The sequence below is a fragment of the Malania oleifera genome, chromosome 5 (assembly GCF_029873635.1).
Source record: "Malania oleifera isolate guangnan ecotype guangnan chromosome 5, ASM2987363v1, whole genome shotgun sequence".
Taxonomy (NCBI): Eukaryota; Viridiplantae; Streptophyta; class Magnoliopsida; order Santalales; family Ximeniaceae; genus Malania; species Malania oleifera.
Window position 1 is genome coordinate 105,163,030 of NC_080421.1, and position 24,298 is coordinate 105,187,327.

The following is a 24,298-nucleotide window of genomic DNA, read 5'->3' on the forward strand; positions in this document are numbered from 1 at the left end:
AGGACCTAAACCAATCATTCTGTCAAAGGCCACGATCCTTGGACTAGCCGTCCTGAGACGCCGCTCAAGTCTTCTCCCGCAACACCACAATACCATACAATTCCTGGAGTTGCTCCCCGTGTGCGGTACGGTAAGGGTCCCTTTAATGTGGCTCACGAACAAGGAGATAGCTCGGGGTCACTCACGGGGGGTCCACTTGGATCGACATATCCCTCCACCGATAAGCATATTCCCTCTAAATGTTTTGGTGGATTTCGTCTTCTCCATCTCTTTTAGAGTCAATCCTGAGCAGGCGCCATTTGCCGCCATGGCGGTGGTGAGTACAAAGGCTTGGCTAAATCTCTTCCAAGTGCGGGACCCGAGCCCTTATCTTTCTGAATGTATCCAACGGATTGGCGGACCCGGTCAAACGGGTCTTTGAAAGCAATGCATCATTAGTTTTTCCGTCGTCCGAGTACGCGGCGGGCCATTTGCTTTCATTACATCACTAAATATGTTCGATGTTTGTCACCTTGCTTTCCGTCAAACTTTTTCAAAGTCTTGTGCATTGTTTGACTTTGGGCGGCATGCGTGTTCTTTAGAGGCACCTAGCAAGGTCATTTGGATTTAACTGAATCGAATTATTAGGGAGGGGCGCGCTTCAATTGCTTAATGCGCTTCTTCAACAAACAGTTTCACAACAACCCGACCAGCCATGTTTTGTATTGTTTCCCCTTTCCTCCCCACTCCTGTGACCCAGAAGGAAAGTCCCGTTTGTGGCCGTGCGGGATGGGACAGGCGATCGCTCAGCCTCAAGATTGCCTTATTCCCGTTATCATACGGTACTTTTTAACGGAGGAGTTCCTACCACTGGGAACCCCTGTTCTGGCATAGCATGGATTCGAAAGGAGCATATTGGCGGTTGGACCCCCCATGACACCAGGCGGTGGATATGATGTTTGTCCAGGGATCTTGGGGTGAACAACGGGGGATGACGGGGTCCACATTCACTTCTGGGACCTCACATCGTATGCACTGTACTTTTCCCTTGTTTCATGAAGTCTCTTCAACCCCTCCAGAACCTTACTTTAATCTTTGTTCCATTTAAATCTCTTCTTTCCCTTGTTCTAAGACCCAGGACTCATTTCCAATTGTTTCACATCATTTTTCTCGCTCTTTTTCGCTGGGTTATTGTACTGGATCGTGTGGTCTCAATTATTTGCTTTAATATCACTCAAGAACCTTCTTTTTGAACTGAAAACCAAAGTTTTCCTCTTAGAAATCATGAAATGCTAAATTATGTACTACATGAGTGAAAGTGTTTTTGAATGGCTGTATTGGGGTATGTCAATAGGTGTTTATGCAATGGATGCAAATAGGGTCTCTTTATATATAACAACAAAGATATTAACATGCAGCATTCCTATTGGGTGGCCTGACTAGTATGAGATTGCAAATTATGTCCCTAAATTACTACCCTTAGCTGAATTCTAAAAAAATCCCACTAATTGAAACGGATCAAAATTAACATACTCATTGATGGGCTATGATTTCAATTCAATTTCTCCCTTACCCATTCATTTCCCTTGATGAGGGTCTATGTACCTCAGATTCTATAAAGGGTCAAATTATGTTCTGAGGTTGGGTTGACCCAGGCTAGTCAACCCGTTGGATTTGTGGACTTTAATGTGCACTTGGGCTTCAAGTATTTTAAAATATGGGCTTCAATGTATTTCATGATGAGATCAGGCCATTAGTTTTAAAAAGGACTTGGGCTTGGATTAATTAAAAAATGTCGGCCCCGAATTTTTAGGTAATAAGGCCGAAACCCATTTTTGAAAATTTGGGTTTGACCCCTTTTTGAAAATCAGGCCTGGGCCGAGTTTTTACTTAGGAAAGGTCGGGCCCAAGTTGGTTTTTAAAGAATTGGGCCCGAGTTATTTGAAAAGGGTTAGGCCGACCCATATTTTATGATGGGCTGAGGCCCTAGTTGAAAAGGAATTGGGCTTGGATTACTTGAAAAAATGTTGGCCCAAATTTTTAGGCAATGGGGTTGAAGCCCTTTTTTGAAATCTGGGTTTGCCCCTTTTTTTGAAAATAAGGCATGGGCCAAGTTTTTGTTTAGAAAAAGGTTGGGCCCAGGTTTGCTTTTAAAGAATTGGGTCCGAGTTATTTGAAAAGGGTTGGGCCGACCCATATTTTAAAATGCTTGGACCAAGTGCTTCATTTTTGAAGGGATGGGCCATTGTCTCATTACTGAGCTTTTTCTGAATACTGGCTAAGTAGTATGTATGTCTAAATGTATGTCAAATGTATGATATAATACAAAGTATTCCACAACATATATACAACACACTATTCATGGAGAAGGATGTGGCTCCTGTCCCAACCTAGGGTAGGTACGTATGTGTAGGGTTCTTCATGGCTCTATCCTAGTTAGGGAAAAGCTATGGACAAGTACGTGTCGGTAGGTTCTAATCCCTATTGACAAAAAGGTCCCCAATTTAAAATTTCATCCTCCCCCATAGGGGTCCGGACAAAACTCGCATTGAGCGGGGTGGTTCGCGGGTCCCATCAAGCTTAAGCTACGAAGGGACAAACGCTATTACACCCCTATCTAGTCCTAGTAAGGAAAGCTCAGGTATAGAGCGTGAAAGTGTGTGAATTTAAATTTAACCTAATCCCGCTATCCCCACATTTATTCACATGCTATAAACAATATGGAAATAAGATATCTACCATTAATACATATATTCAAAAGATAAGGAAACACAATATATGCAATTAATATGTTTATTCACAAAAAATTTGGAAACAAAAGAATAAGGAAACGAAATATTTACGATTTAATATACAAAATATCTATAATTAATGTGCTTATTCACAACATCTACAATTAATATGCTCTATTCAGAATATTTAGAAACAAAATATCTACAATTAATATTCACACAATTAGGAAACAAAATATTTTTAATTAAGTAAGGTTATTTACAAATTACAATATTTACAAAATAAGGAGTAATCAAAAGATTTAATAAATTTAAACTTGGGATAATTTTCAATTAATTAATGGCTCGACTCTCTAAGTCCCCAGCGGAGTCGCCAAGCTGTCGCGGCGTCCCGGGAGCGCGTGTGCCCCGGGCGGCGATATTAAAACCAATTTTAAGTTTTCATGGAAAAACATGGTGTAGGAGTCGCCACTAACCTTTAGTGCGGTTAGAACACATGATTACTACCCCGTTAGGGGTAGAATCGGTCTACATTACCAGAGTTGGGGTCGGGAGTTCGGTTACGCTAGGGGAAGGTACGAGCACCCCCTACGCGCCCGTTCTTACGAACGGTACCTAATTAATTTGAAATTATCCCTAAGTTAATCTAATAATTCTTCAAATTACTCCTATTTTATGAATTTATAAATAAATGTGAAAAATAAATAAATAAATAAAGATAATATATACATATATAATCCCTCAGAGCTTAGGGTACGTGAAGCCCAAAAGCTCGTACCCCCCGCAATAAAATCATAGGATTAAAATTGAAAATAGTTAATAATAAAAATATCATAATAATAAAATAATAACATGCTAATATAAATATGAAACACTAAAAATAACACAATTGAGTATACGTATAATTCAAGATAGAATAATAATAACAATAAATAATAATACTAATAATAATAATAATAATAATAATAATAATAATAATAATAATAATAATAATAACAATAGTAATAGTAATAATAATATATTAATAATAATAAATACAATAATAATACTAATAATAGAAATAATAAATAATAATAGTAATAACAATATTAATAATGGTAAGGATGATACGTACATAGAATACAATAATTCAACTATGGAAATAATTAATAAATGGCATACGATATATCAACATGGAAACAAGATTACGGAAACAACTCAAACTACAAATATATTATGCAAGTATATACAAGTACGATATGGAAACATAGAAAAACCTAAAATTGAAACACAATAATAATATGAAAATATGTAAGTTAATATACACTAGAATGTGCATGAATATGCAAATAATTATATAAAGCAATCACAATAATAATACAAGACATATGCTAGCTATACAATAAAATGTACGTTCGATAATGATATAAATATGCAAATAAAACATATATGGCAATAACAATAATAAGTGTGCCTGCAAATTAAGTATACAATTAAAATATGCAATCAATAATAACATGAATATAAATGTATAAGGCACTAATAAGAACCCACATAAATATGCAAAAATATATAATACAATAAATATGCCAACAATGTCAATACACAATAATCATAAAAGCTTTATTACAATAGTTATATAACCTTTAACAATAATACAAAACGAATACATAATAAAAGAATAATAATAATAATAATAATAATAATAATAATAATAATAATAATAATAATAACAATCCAACAATAATACTATTATTTAATATGTACAATAAATTTACACGTAAGTAAAACCCTTAAATATACCACCTGCAAAACACCTAGATGATAAACATACAATAAACCTACAAAAATTAATAACAACATATATCGATGATAAAATATGTACCTAATAAATAAAGGAAACACATACAATATAATATTACATATCGATATAACGTAATGCAAATAATAAACTAAGTCACTGCATATTAACATATCACGTGAGCACTACACATTGAATAATAGGAACAACAATAACATACCAATATAATAATAATAATAATAATAATAACATGCTAATAATCGGCAACAATATTACTAATAACGTACAAAATAATATACTTGTATTTATAATAATAATACATGAACAATGTACTGATACTAACAATAATAATGTACAAATAATATAATATTTTACACTAACACAATTCATCTAATAGCTATACTAAGGAATTACAATGATATAACCAAATACTAGTATACAAACTAATTATATAATAATTTCACCAATGATGCTATATAAACAATATAATATTAATACTAATATATTTAATATAATAATAATGCTAATAATGAACCAACTATACAACAATATTACTAATATTAATATATAAACAATGTGGTAATAATGATAAATCATAATAATATTACTATCAATAATATACAAATAATAATACTAATATGGTCAATATAGCATATATACATATAGATGCAAATATATATATAAAAAAAAATTTAAACTTTAAGTATTAATACCCCAAACAAAACCAATATATGTGGTATATATTAACGCTAATAAACACATAAATAAATATATGTGTATTGTGTGTGCACTGTTTATAAGTGCAGTGCATGTGGGTGTTGTGCGTGAGTGGTGTGTGAGTGCTGTGTGTGTGGGTAGAGAGTTTACAGAGGGACTCACCGGGGGCTTACCATGAAGGGGTCGGAGACGGTGGCAGCAAGGCTGCAGGTCCGGCTGGTGTTGGCCGAGAGGCCTGCTGTGCTGGCAAGGGCTCGCCGGACTAAAGTGGGAGAGGAGAGTTTGCCCGTCGGATTGAGGTGATTGCCGCAGGGATGACTCGGGGTGCTGGAACCGGAGGGATGAGAAGTGGCCGGAGAAGCTCTGCGCAGTGACGAAGAATGGCGGGAGGCTCTGGAAGCCTTTGGCTGGCTGGTGTTGCAGTTCTTTCACGGAGAGACAAAGGAGCTCGGTTGGCTGGAACGAGTTGAAGGAGGACTGCTGCAGAGAGGATGGTCAGTGATGGACAAGGCTCTGTTGAGGCGGCAGATGATGGAGCAGGGGTGAGTGGGGGGCGTCGGCGACGGCGCCGGTGTGATGGCCGAACTATGTTGATGCTTGCTGGAACGAAGGCTGGGCAGGAAGCTCTCGGTTGGTGGAGAGTTGCTCGTGAAGCTATGCACCTATGGCAGTGAGGGGGTAAGAGAGTAGGGAAGTAGAGGATCTGGGGGGGGGGGGTGGGGGGGGGGGGCTGGTTTCACGAGAGGAAGAGAAGGAGAGATGGCTAGGGTTGTGAGAAAATTTTTTTCTTTTCTTTTTCTTTTTCCTTGGCCCCCCCCTGTGTGTGCGCCCGGCTCCCCCTTATAATAATTTTTGAAAAGAAACCCTAACAATATTACCTTTTTCATTTTTTGGTATTTTTCTCTTCTTGGAAATAATATATACTACTATAAGGAAATAATAATAATAATAATAAAAATAATAATAATAATAATAAGGTAAAAATAATAATAATAATAAAATGATAATAATAATAGTAATAACAAAGATAACTAAACAAATAAAATAATAGTAAAGGTAAAAATACTAATAATAATAACAATTAAAAATAATGTCAATAATAATGAAAATAATAAATAATAATAAGCAATATAAATAGAAATAAAAATAAAAGTAATAATAATAATACTAATGAAAAATAATAATAATAATAATAATAATAATAATAAGCAAAATAACAATAATAATAATAAAAATAGTAATAATAAAGATAAAAATACTAATAATAATAGTAAATAAATAATAATAATGAGAATAAATAATAATAATAATAATAATAATAATAATAATAATAATAATAATAACAATAACAAAATAGTAATAATACTAATAAAAATAATACCATAATGATAAAATAATATCTAAAATAATAATGTAAATAATAATAAAAAATACTAAAAATGATAGCAAAAAATAATAATAATAAATAAAATAAATAAATAAATAAATAAATAATAATGAGTAAAAATAATACTAATAAAAATAATAATAATAATAATATTTAAAAATAAAAAAGGTAATAATAATGAAAATAAAAATGAAAATAATAATAGTAATATAATAATAATATTGGGCCTGGGTAAAAATGGGGTGTCTACAGATTACACTAAGGCTCACTTAACGGGTGGAGTAGCACCTAATACAATCAGGTTAAGTAGCATAGGGTTGACCTCGACCTTTACAAACAATCCTTCCGGACTGGATTACCACCCCCGTAGGCCACACCTGAAATACAATTAATGAATATGAAATTTTGCATGCAATTTTAAGTGCTTCTACACAAGCATATATGTACTACACTACAATCCAGATAAATATGCACTCACAGATGATATGGATTTAATGCTCAGGTGAGATCCAATATGTAAACTCTCTCAGATGTGTGAGTATATGTCTATGTGAGAGTTCAACCTTTGATTCAAGATAAGTTATTCAACACACAAATAATCAAAGGAAGTTTAATACAATATAAATCAAATATCTCAAGGATATTCTAAATGTAAAGCACAATAGATATTTTTGGATTAAAGCTGGAAAAAACAATATAAAAAATAATAAGAAAGCTTGGGTAAAATAACATTTTTGCAAATCAAAATTCACAAGCTTGATGAGTCTTGCAATCAAGATGCAAAGACTCACTAGCTATAAGGGTATTCCCGCTCAAAGATTTATTGTTTAAATCGGGGGAAAACCCTAGCTAAGAACTCTCAATGATAAGAATCAATCAACAAACAATGAGAGTTTTAGTAATGTAAAACACTTAATAACCCTCTTAGAACTTGATCTATCAAGGGAATAGCAAAATAGAGAGTGTATGAAAGTAGTATGAGTTAAATGGGATTTAAAAATTTGAGAGAGTTTTTCCTTAATGATCTTGCAAATCAATCCTTAATTTTGCAAATGAGAAGATATATATAGGCAAGGGCAAAATTATGATCGTTGGGGATTCAATGGGCATTATTAAAAAGATTTTAAATGAGTTTAATTATATTTTAACCCAATTTACCCCTAATTACTATAGTTAAAAATAAGCAACTCGAGACTTTCAGTCAACCGAGTCATAGGTTTGGTTGCCTGAACAAACACATGAGAAAAAGCAAAATGTTCATGTTTAAGTGCCTAAGGAATTGTCTGGTCTGCTGAACTGAGGCAATTTTCCTACTTTCCGCGATTCAGATACCCAGTCCAACATTCGGTTAACCGAACTCACAGGTTTGGTCACCCGAGGTCATTTTGAACTATAAACTTCGGTCCCCCGGGTTGGTGAAAAGTACGCTGACACAAGTTCGGTCGCCCGAGGGCGATATGGTCATTTTGGGTTCAGCCATCCGAAGCCTGGTCAAACTGTTAACATCCCAACTATTCAGGCACCCGAGGTGTTTTAAACACTTGGGGTTCAGTCGCCCGACCTCTCACAATTTTTGCCCTTTTAGTCCTATTTTAATTCAATTGTTTCCCCTAATAGTATATGTGATTTTTGGGACTAATTTAAGTATAAGTATAGGCACCTAGGTTATTTTTTAAGGCCTTTTGAGTTAGTCCCAAAAACTTGGCGTTGGTCGACCGAACCCTAAGGTCTGTCTATGGTCTTGAGCATTAAACCTATCATGCATGTTATGCAGTTATTACAGACCATATTATATTACAAACTCAAATGAATTAAATGTTATTACAACAATAAAAGAGTCTTCATTCCCTTTTCTTCTTCAAGAGTCATATAAAGCTTGAACTTTATGGTTCGTATGACTACTTTGAGTTCCCACCAACAGTGCATGCTTAGGATGAACCTGTTCAAGAGACTTAGTGCACATGTCAGAAACATTGGTTTTGTCATAATTAAAATGAGATCAGACTTATAGAGTCAACAAAGGTGAGTAGATTATTTAAGAGTTATTTGGTTTGTAGGTTTTTTTTTAACCCAAATTTAGTAGTAGATGTTATCATACTAGTGTTTGGGATGATTTGTGTGGGTATTGTGAATTCAGGGTGTTGGGGATTTTACTGCAGGCAGGTTAAGGAACCTAGAGAATGTTCCCAGGAAATTAGGTAAGATAATGAATGGTTTATAATTTAAGAAATATGAGTGAAAAATTATTCTGGGAAATTCAGTTATTTGACAGGAAAATATATGTGTATAATTTCAAGATTTTGTAATTATGAATGTCGTGGGCGTGAGTTAGAATCAATAAGCGAGTCCAGCTAGCAGGGTAAGAGAAATATGCTATGCTAGTAAATTCAGAAAATTTTATCATTAAAGTATAGTATTTGTTTATTAAGATACGAGGTCTAAACTATACAGTTTTACAGATTTCAAAAAATGAGTTTTATTATTTGTGTGGCATGAGTGGGTATTTGCTCAGTATAGTGTTTATATAGTTTTGGAATATCATGATTTGCAGTATTTTTGCACAAAAAATATTTTATCAGATATTATACAGACAGATATATTTTATGGACAAACATTATATAGACAGATATATGTTAGCTTTGGTGTAATCCCAAAAGGGGGGGTGAATTAGTATCTAAAAATTTTCTCCTAGGTTTAGCTAATCTAGCAATAGTATTACACAACCTAGAGGCAGTCTAAGTATATATGAAATTGCATATATGAAATAATTACCAATGTTCAAACCATACAACGCAATTTCAATATTTCTCAACTCAATGCAGTTCTGTGTTTATTAGATACGCAATATATTTAGCAAGGAAATTAAATCAAGCACACAGCAGAATATAATGTAGGAAATGTAAATGTGACACCGAATATGATATCAGGGTTCGGCCAATTGCCTACGTCCCTACCTTGGCTAACAAGCACAAGGATTACCACTATATTTGCTCACTTAAACAGGTGGAGCGGCACCTATACAAGCTATGTAAATTAGTGTAAGGCTAATCTCAACCTTTACAACAATCCTTACCGGGCTGGATTACCGCCCCCTTAGGCCATACCTAGAACTCTCAGATTTAATATCAAATGGTATAGTAAAATAGTGCTTTCACGTAAAGCAGATTTTTACCTAAATAATGCGCTCAATCACATACACATCAATAGCATGAATATAGTGTAAGCTCAGTGATGTATGTTTTGCTCAATCAATACTCAACACAATATAATCAGTATGATGTTCAAGAGTATTTCAACACAAAAAACAACTTGGAATCTAAACAGGGTATCTCAATGGCACATCAATATTCCAAGTAAACTAAGCAGATAATCAAACTAGCTTCAAATAAATTTTCCTTAATAAAAGATGCACAAGACTAGTTTGAAAAATATTTGCTTGTATGAAAAACCTTTGCACACCAAAAGCAAAGCTATTGGACACTTGCAATGGAATGCAAATATCCTAAGCTTCCTTGGTTTAATCCCGCACAAGATTTATAATAGAGAAATCCGTGGGATAAACCTAAGCTAAGCTCTCAAGAAAATCAATTTCAAGCACACACACAAGTGGGAGTATTAGCAAGGAACAATAATCACATAAGCACAAGAGAAACTCTCACACTCTCATATTTTATCAAATGAATGCAAGTTTAAGAGTATTCGGGCAAAGGGAGTGATTTTTCAGTAAAGAGAATTTTTGGCTTAATCACTTTGCTTATCTCTCTCTAATCATGCAAATGAAGGCATATTTATAGTCAGGTGAAAAATTATAACCATTCGGGATAAAATGGGTATTATTAAAAAAGTCCTAAACAATTAAAATTCAATTAGCCTCATTTAACCCAGTTTTACCGCGGTTAATATGATTTTAACCGGCTGAGGTTCAAGTGGCTGAACCTAGGTTTGGTTGCCTAACCAGACTCAGCTTTAAATGATTTTAAGTGAGGTTCGGTCACTCGTATAAAGGTTCAGCAGACCGAATCAAAGTCAGTAGCAAAGCTACATAACTTCGGGTGCGAGGTCTTGGCTTCGGGTGCCTAAACTCTTGTGTTCGGTCACCCTAGGCTGTTTTGAATTGAAATTCTTGGTCACTCGAGTTGGTGGACAATCCTTTTCAAGGGGTTCGAGCGCCCAGAGAGGATACATGCATTTATGGTTCGGTTGCCCGAGGGTTGGTCAACTTTTTGACTTTGTCTACGTTCAAGCGCCCGAGGAGTTTTTGTATTCCAAAGGTTCGGTCACCCGAGCCCTCTTAACTTGCTTAGATAATTTCAATTTATGCACAGTTTTCAACACACAAATATATCATATGCTATGTGTAAGAGTGATGAGACCTAGGGTCTTACTGAGGCCGTTTTGAGATAGTCCCAAAAATCCGGTGTCGGTCGACCGAAGGGTGTCGTAGGGTCATTCGGTCCCTATGGTCATTTTGAGCTTACCATATATCCAATATGCATGATGTGCATGAAAGACAAATACAAACCACATCCTAGGTTACTATTACAGACCCATATGAATTATTACAGACTAGTATAAAAATGAATGCAAATACAATTAAAAATAGGTCTTCATTCCTTTTGCTTCTCCAAGCGCCATCAAAGAAGTTTGATCTTCATAGTCCGTATGACTTGTTTGAATTCCTACCAACAGTGTATGCTAAGGATAGACCTGTTCAAGAAGCTCAGTGTACAGGTGAGAAACATTAATTTTGTCATAATTAAAACGGGATCAAACTCATAGAGTCAACAATATATTTTACAAACATATATTATTTAGACAGATATAGTTTATAGACAGATATATTTTACAGATATATTTTATAAACAAATATTATACAGATAGATATATTTTATAGTATTTATAGAATTCCATGATTTTCCAAAATCACAACACTCAGATACTACAGATCATTCAGTCAGATATTACAGTTATTTCAGTCATATATTACAATATTTCACATCAGATTTATAGTGTTATAGTTATTTTGGAATCATGATGAAACAGTAAGATAGTTATATATATATTAGTATTATACAGTAGAAGATCCCTAATGAATTATTTCAGTCAGATTAATATTTAAGATAGATTCAATCAACAGAGCATGGTACCGTTGCTATTTCAGATTAGAGTGCAACCATATATCTTAGATAATGTGTGGATTCCGTCTACCGTGCCTATGAAGGGATTGCAGTCTCCTCAGATTCTTGGGTTGAGGAGGCCGGTTTGACAAGGTAGATACCAGTACCGTGCCTTTGGAGGGATTGTTGTAAAGGTCAGACTGAGGATTGGTAGAGTATTCAGGTGACTTATCCTCGTAAGCCAACTAGATTTAAGTCCAGCCTACGGGCCGCACAATCCTATCATGAGGAGTTAAATCATGACATACAGATTTCCAAGGATATTACTCAGTTATTTTTATACATATAGATTTATAGAATAATAGAAGATATAAATAATATTCTTAGCAGCATGAATAAATAGAAAACTCAAATAACACAGTTGTATTTGAAGCCATGTAGTTGTGAGTTACATAGTATTTACATGATATCTTAGTTCAATTATTTATCAATAAATTATTTATGTAAAGTCAGTTGTCATACACTAGTAATAGTATATTTCTTCTTACTAAGTGTTGTCTCATTCCAATAAATTAAAATGTTTTAGGAGATCCAACTAGACGAGCAGAGCAAGCTCGCAGATAGAGAGGTCGTTTACACTACCTTGTCTTTAAGGTAAGTGTTATCAGGGGATTGTATTTTTTTAGTAGTATTCAATAGTGTTTGGGTAGGAGATGTTAGGATGACGTATAATTATATATGTACGTTTTGGGATTATACTAGTTTCTGGTATCATATATATGGATGTATGACTTTATGTTGTCCACTGCATAGGTTTGTCAATCAGTGAACAAGAATTTCCTCAGTGCCCACCTGGGGCTTAAGATGCTGTAGCAGACATTATCAGGGGTATCAGAGTATTTTATTTTGCAGTCTATATTTATTAAAAAAATGATATGAAATTTCAGGTCATTACATGCACTTAATGATTTTATGCCTTTTTGAAATTTCAAAATTTTTAACCAAGTGTTTTAAGATTTTCAAAGATTTAAACTTGGCTTTAAATGATTTCAGCTTAGAGGACCAAAAAGTCATGATGAATATTTCTTAAAGTATACTAAACTGAAATTTCCTCTTTTGTTATGAGTTTCAATACACGTGAGAGGCACAAATTCGAATGGCTTTGAACTTTTAGTGACTGTGTATAGGTTCCTTAAAAAAATGTTTCTTCGTCTAGATTGAAACCTAATGCAATCACTTAAGCCATTCAACTTGTTCAAGGGAAATGAAGCTCTAAAGGATTTTATTTAAAATTTGAGAGCTTATGAAAGAATTTGAATAAATACTCTTAAGGATTAAATTTCTATTAAGGTCACAAGAGTATTCATTACAAGTGAACATAAATCACAATATTTTCATGGAAGTAATCATGTCCAGGCTTGGGCAAAGTGCATATAGGAGAATACGAATATTTTTGAACAATGCTCTTTGGAGAATGGCAGATACCCTTTGGATATGAGTCTGGATACGAGCATATGGGTGGATGGAACTTTACCAGATGTGATTGTGGTTTGGCAAGGAGTTCCTATGGAGGAGGTGGTGAACTAAGATTAGGGGATTTTTATATTTTAAGTTGAAAGGGAAAATTTTGATTAATGAGTGAAACCATAATTCTTTTAGTGGTTGCTTCTAATTTGATTGAGAAAGAATGTCTCCTAATAAGCACTTAATTCATTTGTCATTTATGATCAATAGTGCTATAAGCCTAGAGTGATGACTGATATTTTGATCAAGGCTTGCTAATCTTATAATTCTTAGTATGACAATAATGTATAGTGAATGCATGTACTAAGATTTGGAATTTTAAGCATGCACTACTTCTCGAGCCTATAGTCATCACAACCCTTAAACCTAGGAACTAAAGAAAAATTAAATAATTAAGTAATATTAATTTAAATCAATTTTTCCTTAGGTCCCACAGGGTTCGCCTTCATGATAACCCACATCATTTCTTTTTCTAAGCCACTGACACTTCTAGATAGACAATTAAACCAGACGAGCCCTTTCATTTATGGTGCAAGTGAGTTTTGAATATACGTGAAAGATTGTGCTTGCATACCCAATTTTTATTAGATGAACCATGAAAATTTTTATGACTATGGGATTTATAAAATGAACCCTTTCTGAAAGATTTATTTCCTTTAGTTCCTAAGGGTTTATCATGATTCTTCTTTTCATTTCCATCCAAGCAGTTAATATTCGATATTTTTCTTCTATAGAAAAGCATGATGTTCTTTCAATTTTTCCAACTGCATTGTCAGCTTCTTAATTTTGTTCTTAAAACAATTTTCCTACTTAGACACCCGTACTAGAAACTCATGCATTTTAAACCAAATCTTTTCTAGTTCTTCGGAGGAAGGTATGCTCTTAATAGCAAATTTATTACATGATTCATTAAGAGATATATCACAATTATTATATGAATCATTGCATGCTTGTTCAATAGAACTATCATAAAGAGTATCAAATGATTCATCATACGATATACTGCAATATTTTTCATGAGAATCATCGCATACATCATTAATAGTATTATCAACAAATGACTCAGGACATAGCACAACATAGCATACAACATAAGAATCATCAATCGAGCTAGAGGGAGAATCATATACCTCCTCATTGATTAATAGCTCATGATTTACCTCCTCTTGATCATATGGAGTAAAAATGCTCGGAGTAGTAGACTCCTCCTCTTTGCCTTCTCCATATCTTCTTTCCAACTCTTCCCATATATCTTTTGCACTAGAACATGCCATAATCTCAAGTAGAATATTAGATTGTAAAGCGCAATACAGTAAATCCATGGCATGTGAATTTGCATGCATTAAATTAATATCATTTTCATTAACGGGCATACAAATTTGTTGAAATTGGTGTGTTCGCAAGAGGGGGGTGAATTGGGTATTTAAAATTTTCTCCTAAATTTAACCAGATATTAGCAGTATTTCACAGCCTAAGATCTTTCTAAGCATATACCAATTGCGCAGATAAAAGTAATATGTAGAAATTAAATCATGCGCAATATTTACAATAAATTGAATATAAGATACATGTGCAGAAATATAAAGTGTGGGAAATTAATGGGAGACACACAATATGTCATCGGGGTTTGGCCAATACTACCTACGTCCCCACCTCTAGCTCGCAAGCCCAAGGATTCTACTAAGGCTCACTTAATGGGTGGAGCAGCACCTAATACAAACAGGTCAATTAGTACAAAGGTAATCTTAACCTTTACAACCAAATCAATTAACATAGGGTTGACATCCACCTTTACAACCAATCCTTATCAGGCTGGATTACCGCCCCCTCAAGCCACGCCTAGAATACAACATATTTCACAACACAAATTATGTGTACAAATAATGATGCTTCTAATACAAGCAGATTTATACCATTACATACAAGAAATAATCAATGCACTTCAAACACAATAAGAAATATAAGCTCAATACATACATATGTATCTACTCTCAGAATTATGTCAATCTACAATAAAAGTGTGAGAGCGTATTGACTCACTCGAAAAATGAGCAGCTCAGAAGCTATCCCAAGTATAGGAGTTCTGTCGTGTAATATTAAGCTCAAATGCTATATCGTCTCCTCATGGAATGCATTTAATTTCAAATTTCATGTTCTTCCAATCGAAAATAAAAAGGTACTAAACTTAATTCAGATTTGGGGTTTTCAAGTTTGGTTGAGACTTATTTTGACAATCAAATAAACACATAATTTAAAGTCCTAAAACTAGCACACATGGAATTAAATAGTAATAATGGAAACCCTAATCTACTCAAGGAAACATCGAAACATGCATTAACTAAAAATGGTAACTTTGAACATGGAATTGAAACACGTAGGAATGGAAACTCAATCAGATTCAGAAACACACTAAAAACCGAACCTTTAACTCAAATCAAGAACTCGAACTAAAATTTAACTTTCAATCGACTTAAATGAGAACAAAGCACAATAAAGACACAAACTTTATCAAATAAATCCTAAAAACTAGACTTTGACAAATTAAAATTACTTAACAATTGTTCAAATAAGTTTTTCGAAAACTCAAACAACTAACTAAATAAATTAAAAAGAAATATTTAGTTGCAATAAAGGGAAGAAAAGAAAAGAAGAAAGAAAAAGAGAGAGAGAGAGAGAGAGAGAGAGAGAGAGAGAGAGAGAGAGAGAGAAGAGAGTGCTGTAGAGGAGCCGGGGTGGCTATTGTTGTGTTCTCTCGACTGGTGTCTACTGGCTGTGCTATGGGGCTGGAGAAGTACTCAGCTATGGCTACCCTGTTTTTCTAGAGTGGCTAGAGCAGGGGTGGAGTGGATTGGCTATCTGTGGGTGGTGCTGTGGAAGGAGCGGTGGTCGTGCGTGTTTATACTGCTGGAGTGGCCGGAGCAAGTTGCAGAGGAGACCGCCTATAGCTGGTTCTGTAGAAGCTTCGGGAGGAATGCTCGATGTTGGCTTTGGCTGGAGCAGAGGATGAGCTAGTGCCGCTGGAAATTTGCTGGTGTTGTTGCAGCTGCCGGAGCAAGAAGATGGTAGGGAGCAGAGGGATTTAAGGGAAAAGAGTAAGGAGAGATTGAGGGAGAGAAGAGAGGAGTTGAGGGAGAGATAGCTGAGAAATAAAGAAGTTAGAGAGAGAAGGAAAGTAGGGGAAGAGAGGGAGAAGGAAGGGAAGACAGAAGCTGAAAAAGAGAGAGAGCAGGGGGCAACGGGAAAAAAAAAAAGGGGAAAGGGAGCAAGGGAAAAAAAAAAGAAAAGAAAGGGCGTGGGGGCACACCTAGAACAAGCGAAGGAGAGGATATAAATAGGGAGGGGGGAGAGAAACCCTACGAACAACCTAGATGGGAGGATCCGACCAGCTTGACCCGACCCGGCCTGCATGGCCGGATCACATCAACCTCATTGAATATTTTTTTTTCATCCTTTTTTCTCATTTTTGTTCTATGCGAACATAGTCCGTTTTGATCTTCGTAGAGCCCGTTTCTCTCAAAACGCAAAATATTGAAGTTGTAGATAAGCCTCTCGTCTTTTTCTAAAATTTTGAATCGTCTCGATCGAAACTCGGACGAAGAAGTTAAGTGCGAATTACGAACTAGTGCCGATTTTGCCTCCCGGGAATTTTCCTACGATAAAAAATTACAAAAAATTCATAAATTATTCAATAAAATGCATAAATCATAAATAAGGCACTTTGTTAAAATATTGGATGTAATTAAGCACTTAATTAAAAATAACAGTCCTAATGCCAGAATTTAGGTGCCTAATTACTCAGTTTTAGCGCGTAATCATACCCTCCAACTAACGTTTTACTAGTCTCTAGAAAATAACGTCAATGGCCCACAACTACGAACTCCAGTGAACATGAAATTAATGCACATGCGACACAACCATACTGTTTCATATACAAGAACATAACTGAATTTCATACTAGCTCGTTCATATTCAGTACACACAACTCTGAAGCATGTTACTCATGCAAGTTTCATCGTTTATATATCAGTTAAGAACAATATACTCACATGAAGTTAATCAGTGACACAATTCAAAGTTAATGCAGTCATATAAGCTCAAGTATAAATAGGTAAAATCTCGAGGTGTGTGTGATGTGTGTGACTCAGTACACCTAGGATACTAGTGGAAACCTACATAACGGTCGCTTTGACTCAACTTAACTGGTATACCCTTAAGAACACTCAAAAGGAATGAGTTCACTCGTCATATGTGAGGAGAAGTATCGCGGTCAAACATCCCACATATTGAAAAGAACAAACGCTAAGTATATGGAGTGGACTAGTCTGAGAAGGATCTAACCTATCTATGAGGTGTCGGGTCCTTCACCCTAGCATCTTCTCACCTACTCGCCATATCCAACCAAGACCACCCTAGATCAACTTATTCACAAACTTAACGTGAATACATCTGAGGTATTAAATGGTTGAAGAATCTTCATATGTGGAGAACATGTGTCGTGTCCTTAACTTTTTGTGATATTTTTGTGAAGCAGACATTAGCATTTCATTTCATGCGCATGTCTATTTCTTATTCTTTCTTCTACTCGTTCTTCATTTTCTGTCTTTTCTTGATTAATTAGGACAACATTTACACTTCTTTTGTTATCTTCATACCATCAACGGGAATTGAGCTCGAATAGTGGCCTCTATGAACTCAGTCTATCTCTAGGGGTGGCTCAGCCTTCACATCTTAAGTAGGCTACAAGACCTAGGTTTCTATCTCCCCACTAGATGTCATCTCTAGGCTAGCAAATAAAAAACAAAGACTAGTGTTCAAAGAATCATCCAGAAAAAATAGAATTGAGTTCCATGAACTTTGATTTGATGTTAATACTCAAAAGGACGATAAATAGCTCAAAAATATCTCACAAGGTGTTATAGTCGCCATGGGTGTTCTCTCAGTGCTCATAAAAAACCCTAAGTGCAATGAATCACGTGAATGTGTCTATTCAGCCTCGTAAGATGCCATGTAAATACAAGAAATTATATAGCCAAATTAACACGAGTGTACTACCAATCAATTCTTCATGGAGTTATAAAGTCATATAAAGAGAAACTACTCATAAATGACTTAAGTGTGTAATTCGTAAGTTATACGCAAGTATGTGAAGGGTATAAGTCAGTGTTAAGAATGACATAACGTAGTGTAATTCTTCAGTGCTCTTCCTTTCTTTCTCTCTTTCTTTTTGATTTTTTTTTTGATTTTTTTTTATTTTGATTTTTTTTGGATAATATAAAACCTAGTACATATACGTGCATAGTGTCACACGCAAATGCTCACCCCCCCCCCCCAAACTAAGGTGGAACATTGTCCTCAATGTGAAGCATAGAGGGAAATAGAAAGACTGTGCACAGGAAAAGTACGGCGTACCTGAGTGACGAAGTAATCGAAAATGAAAACTGAACTACAAGAAAATGTACCTAAAAATTAACTAAAAATAAAATAAGGTAAAACAAAATGAAAAGAAGGAAAATAAAAACATCATAGTTGTCTGGAAGAGGCTCTAGAGGAATTATGTCTAGTGGGAGTAGGTCTATAAATTGAATTAGCGGGTCTCCAAATTTGAGCCACCACAATGGATCAATCTTCATACCTACACGAAAGTCAGCCTCAAATGAATTAATACTCATCAAAATACCAGACAATACGTGTGTAGATCAACCCTCTTGTTTTAATAAGAAAGGGTCTTTATTTAGCATAATTTCCAGGAAATTTACTTCTTTACGAACTAATATTTGAGGAAAAGTTGTTGGGACAATTACCTTTATTTCTTCAGAAGCATTAACATTAAAAGTTTTACCTAGTTTCTTGAAAGTTAGACTCTCACCAGTCTGTTCACCCTCTTTATCGGGTGTACATATTATCTTACCACTGTAAGAGTCTGCTTCCACATTAGGCTCCTTGAATCTAATTCAGTCGGGAGTGACGGTTCTATGGTTTCCAAGCTCTGAGTGTGAGGTACCACAGGTTGGTACTCCTAATTAGTGTCAGCCTCCCCATTAATTGACTATTTCGCTTCTAGGCTCGTTTCCTCTGATTTTTCTTTGAATTCATTTGCTTTAACCATAACTTCTGGTGCTGGGACAACTGGTTGCCCAACGATGAGCATCTCAGGTTGGGGAGCCTCTTTCTCGCTTCTCGAAGTGAAAGCGGCCACCTCTGCCTCGAGAGAAATATCGTGTACTTGTTGTTGTTGCTGCTGGTATTTTTTAGGGCTAGGCTGAGGTTTCACGAAAAATTCCTCTTTTGCTAAGATATCTACCCACGTGCTTATCGCATTAATGGTGTCTTGTAATTCATTTAAGTCCCGAGTACGCTGAGTATACTAATCAATTTGAATTTTCCTGAACTGCTGGAGCATATTCGCCATCTGTGTAATGATATCATCAAAGTGTCCCAATGGCGCACAACTCTGAGGGATTTGTTGTGGCTGGTATTGATGCGGAGGATTATCTAGGTAGTATGTTTGCTTATATGCATCTCCACCACTGGTAGTGCTTATAGGGTGTACTGTCATGGGTATTTGATGGTATCGTGTGTCACGACGTCCCGGAGTGCATGTGCCTCGGGCGGCAAAATTAAAAATCAATTTTAATTTTCAAGGAAAAATAGGAAATGTCAGAGTCGCCACTAACTTTTAGTGTGGTTAGAACACATGATTACTACCCTGTTAGGGGTAGAATGGACCTACGTTACCAGAGTTGGGGTCGGGAGTTCGGTTACGCGAGGGGAAGGTACAAGCACCCCCTACGCGCCCGTTCTTACGAATGGTACCTAATTAATTTGAAATTATCCCTAAATTAATCTAATAAGTCTTTAAATTACTCTTTTTATGAATTTATAAATACACATGAAAAATAAATACATAAATCAATAAATATAATATGTACATATATATTCCCTCAGAGTTTAAGGTACGTGATGCTCAAAGACTCATACCCTCGCAATAAAATCATAGGGATATAAATCAAGAAAATATCTAAGAAAATACACTCCCAAATTTTGAAATTGTATATAAAATTTTTATAGGAAAATACTAGTATGGGAGGTTTTAATATGAATGAATAGGATAACAAGTTAAGATATTAAACTGTCACAATGCATATAATATTAATAATAACACATATCTACTAAAATATTATAAATATCAAAATAGGTATTAAAATACCATAATACTATATATGTTAAGTAATAAAATGAAATAATACTATATATATTAAGATACTAAAGATACTATAATAAATATCACCTCATGTAAACATAATAAAAATACTATAATACTATCACTAAATATATTAAAATACTAAAAATACCATATATGCTAAGATCCTAAAAATGCTTAAAATATCATAATAAATAATACCCTATATACTAAAATAATAATGAGAAATGCCAAATAAAAACATAATGATAATACCAAACAATCATGAAACAATCTAGACCTAAACAAAACATAAACAATATTAATGTGAAAAATAATCTAAACTAAAAAAAAAAAAAGAAAAAACCAAACAAAATAATCTAAGTTTTAAACAAAACCTAAACAATATTAATGTGAAAAATAATCTGAACTAAAAATACCTAAACAACCAGGAAATAATCTAAATGTTAAACAAAACCTAAACAATATTAATGTGAAAAATAATCTGAACTAAAAATACCCAAACAATCATAATAATCTAAGTGTTAAACAAAACCTAGACAATATTAATGTGAAAATTAATCTAAACTAAAAATACCCAAACAATCATGAAATAATCTACATGCTAAATATAAATAATAATAGAGATAAATATAACCAAACGCACCAGACAAAATAAATAATAAAAGTAAACGTAATAATAAAAATATAAACTTGATACTTACATAACGAAAACAACACCATATATATACATATATACCATAAAATCAAGAGAACAAAATTCAAACTTTGAACATTGAAATAAGCCCCCCAAAAAAATCCTACAAAAAAAAAAAAGAGAACAAATGAATTAATAATTAATAATATATAAAAAGACAAAACAAAACAAAATAAGAGGGTCATAAAAAAGAAAATCTTCACAGTTCCATGAGATAAACTAAATTAAATAAAAAAAAAACCAAAACAAACAAAGGCCTGTGCATGTGTGTGCCTGTGAGTGTGTGTATGTGTGTGTAGGTGCAGGAAAAGGAAGCTGTGTGCAAGTGTGTGCAGAGTTGGAGGCAGGGAGTTGACCGCCGGGGGTGCTGCCGGAGTTGGGTGGCCTGCTGCGGTGGTCTGCTGGTTCGTGGGGACAAAGACGGGGCTGTCCGGAGTTGCTACTTCTGCTGCTGCTTGGCGCCGGACTGACAGAGCCGTGGCCGTAGGGCAACGGCGACGACGTGGGTACAATGGCGGCGTTCGCGGCTTGCGGAGACGAGGGTCGTGGAGTTGCTGTGGAGTGATGCTAGGCTGGCAGCAGTGGAGAGCCTGAAGTTGGCATTGACGTGCGTGAGGGCGTCAGGGAGGCTATGGGGCTGCTAGGCGGTGGCTGTAGTCGCTGCGGCTTCGGGGATCTGGTGGTTGGCTGAGGATGAAAGGTGGCCGGAGTTTGGGTGTGCTGTGAGGGAGGCTGGGATGGATGGAGGCTATGAGGGAGATCGAAGAAGAAGAAGAAGAAGGAATCAAAACCGAGTTTTTTTTTTGTTCTTGGCCTCCCCCGTTTGTGCTGTGTATCACCCTTATATAAAAAAAAAAATTTGAGAATCCTAAAAATCCTTCCTTTTTGATTTTCTTTTTCTGCTTTTACTCTTATGGTAATAATAAAAATAAAAATAATAATTATTATAATAATATAAGGATCAATAAGGTAATAATAATAATACTACTACTACTAATAGTAAATAATAATAAATAATTATAGTAAAAATAAAAATGAAGATACTATCGGTAAAATAATAATAATAATAATAATAATAATAATAATAATAATAATGTTAATAAAAATAAAGTAATAATACTAATATTAAAAGTAATAAATAATAATAATAATGATAACATTACTAAAAATAATAATAGCCAAAATAAGATACTAATGCTAATAATAATAATAATAATAGTAATAATAAGGTAATAATAAATAAATAAATAACTAAAAATAATAGTAATAATAATCCAGAATAATAATAATAATAATAATAATAATAATAATAATAATAAGAAAGTAATAATAACGATAATAAAATACGACTAATAATAAAAAAATAATAATAATAATAAAATAATAAAAGGGAACCACTTGTTCTATTTGGTTATGGCAAAAATAAGGTGTCTACATTGGGTATTCCACTGTGAGACACATTCAACTAGGTAATTAAAGAATGATAGTACATGATCTGGATCCTCACTGAAGGGCTTTCCATTACGCATGGTTTGGACAAAGTGCTTGCAATCAGGAGTAAGAGCAGTCTAAAAACAATTAGCTAACCTCCATGAGTCAAACCCGTGATGTGGACAAGTACTTAGTAGATCCTTGAATCGTTCCCAGCAAACCCGAAATGTCTCGTCACCCTACTGCACAAACTAAATAATATGTTCCTGCAAAAATTGAATTTTCTGTAAGGGACAAAACGCATGCAGAAATTCGCGCTCCATATCAGTCCAATAAGTGATAGAGTGAGGTCTTAAGGAATGAAACCACATCTGTGCCCCATCCTGCAAAGAAGCAATAAATAAATGCAATCTGGTAGATTCATCAATTCTAGCATAAGAGAAAACATATTGTCGCGACGTCCTAAACTCGGCCCAAAGAGAACCTGTCTCTCTGTGGCGCAAAAAAATGGGTTCGGCTTGCGAACTGGGAAAAATGGATGTGTATTTGTGATTTTGGAAAAAGTATTTTTGTGGAAAAAACAATGTGTGATGGAGTCGCCACTAACCTTTTGAAGTGTGGTTAGAACACTTGATTGCTACCCCGTTAGGGGTAGAATCGATCTGCGTTACCAAAGTCGGGTTCAGAAGTAGAGTTAGGTGAGGGGAATGTATTAGCACCCCCTACGCGCCCATTCTTACGAACGGTACCAGATTAATCGAAAATTAACCCAAAATAAATCCAATAAGCCTTCCAAAATTACTCCCTTTCAAAAATCAAAAGAATGAAAATACTATATAGGTATTCCCTCATAACCGGGGCAATCCAATACTCCGAAGAGTCCATGCCCTTTGTTGCAATCATCGGAAAGGAAAATCAAAAATAGGATACAAAATACACTCTCGGAGGTTTTTGAAATCTACAGGTTCAAGTAGGAAAAATACTATTTTGGGAGGTTTTTGGAATTTGTTCGGGATGGAAATGTTTTTCTGTGCCTAAAATGATATTTTTGTGATTTCTCCTAAATGTGAAAACATTTTTATGAGTTTTTATGATTTTTCCCGAACTTCAAAATAACACAAATAAAAACCATGAAAATCAAATTATAAAAATGTTTTTGGTTTTTTTTCTGAGAAATTTGTGATTTTTTGAGAATTTTTTGAATATCTAAATAATAATAAAGTGAAAAGGAAGGATCCGGCGTGAACCGGTTTGAGGAATGATGAACCGGTCAAACATTGACCGGTACGGGGAAAAACCAATTTAAGGTCTTGGTCGAGACCATTTTTTGGATTTTTAGAATATTTTAGAGCTTAAATCAATCCTAGAGGTTTGAAATGTTTTTTCTAGAAATTTTTGGGATTTTTTTTGAATTTTCCATTTTTTGTGAATTTTTATTTTTGAAAATCAAGCTCATGAAAGCCAAAGACAAACTCCAAATTTTTCTTGCAGACTTCCAAATTTGTTTGTGAATTTTATACATTTTTTTATTGATTTTTATGGATTTTATTGGATTTATTAGAATTTATTTATGAATTATTGAGGTTAAACCAGTTATCTACCGGTTCAGTGGACCCAACCGGTTAGGGAATCCAAACCGGCCAGCTTGGGTCAACTCGGTTTAAGGTCTAGGGCAAGATCATCCTTGCGACATGTGGCTTTGTGAATGGATGGACATAAAAAGGCGGGATCGG

General features: G+C 34.7%; 1 protein-coding gene across 1 annotated transcript in view; it reads right to left on the reverse strand.

Annotated features, from left to right (window-relative positions):
• LOC131155284 (ricin-like) overlaps positions 1-24,298 on the reverse strand; it is a 384,954-nt gene that overhangs the window by 340,957 nt on the left and 19,699 nt on the right. The window lies entirely within an intron of this gene.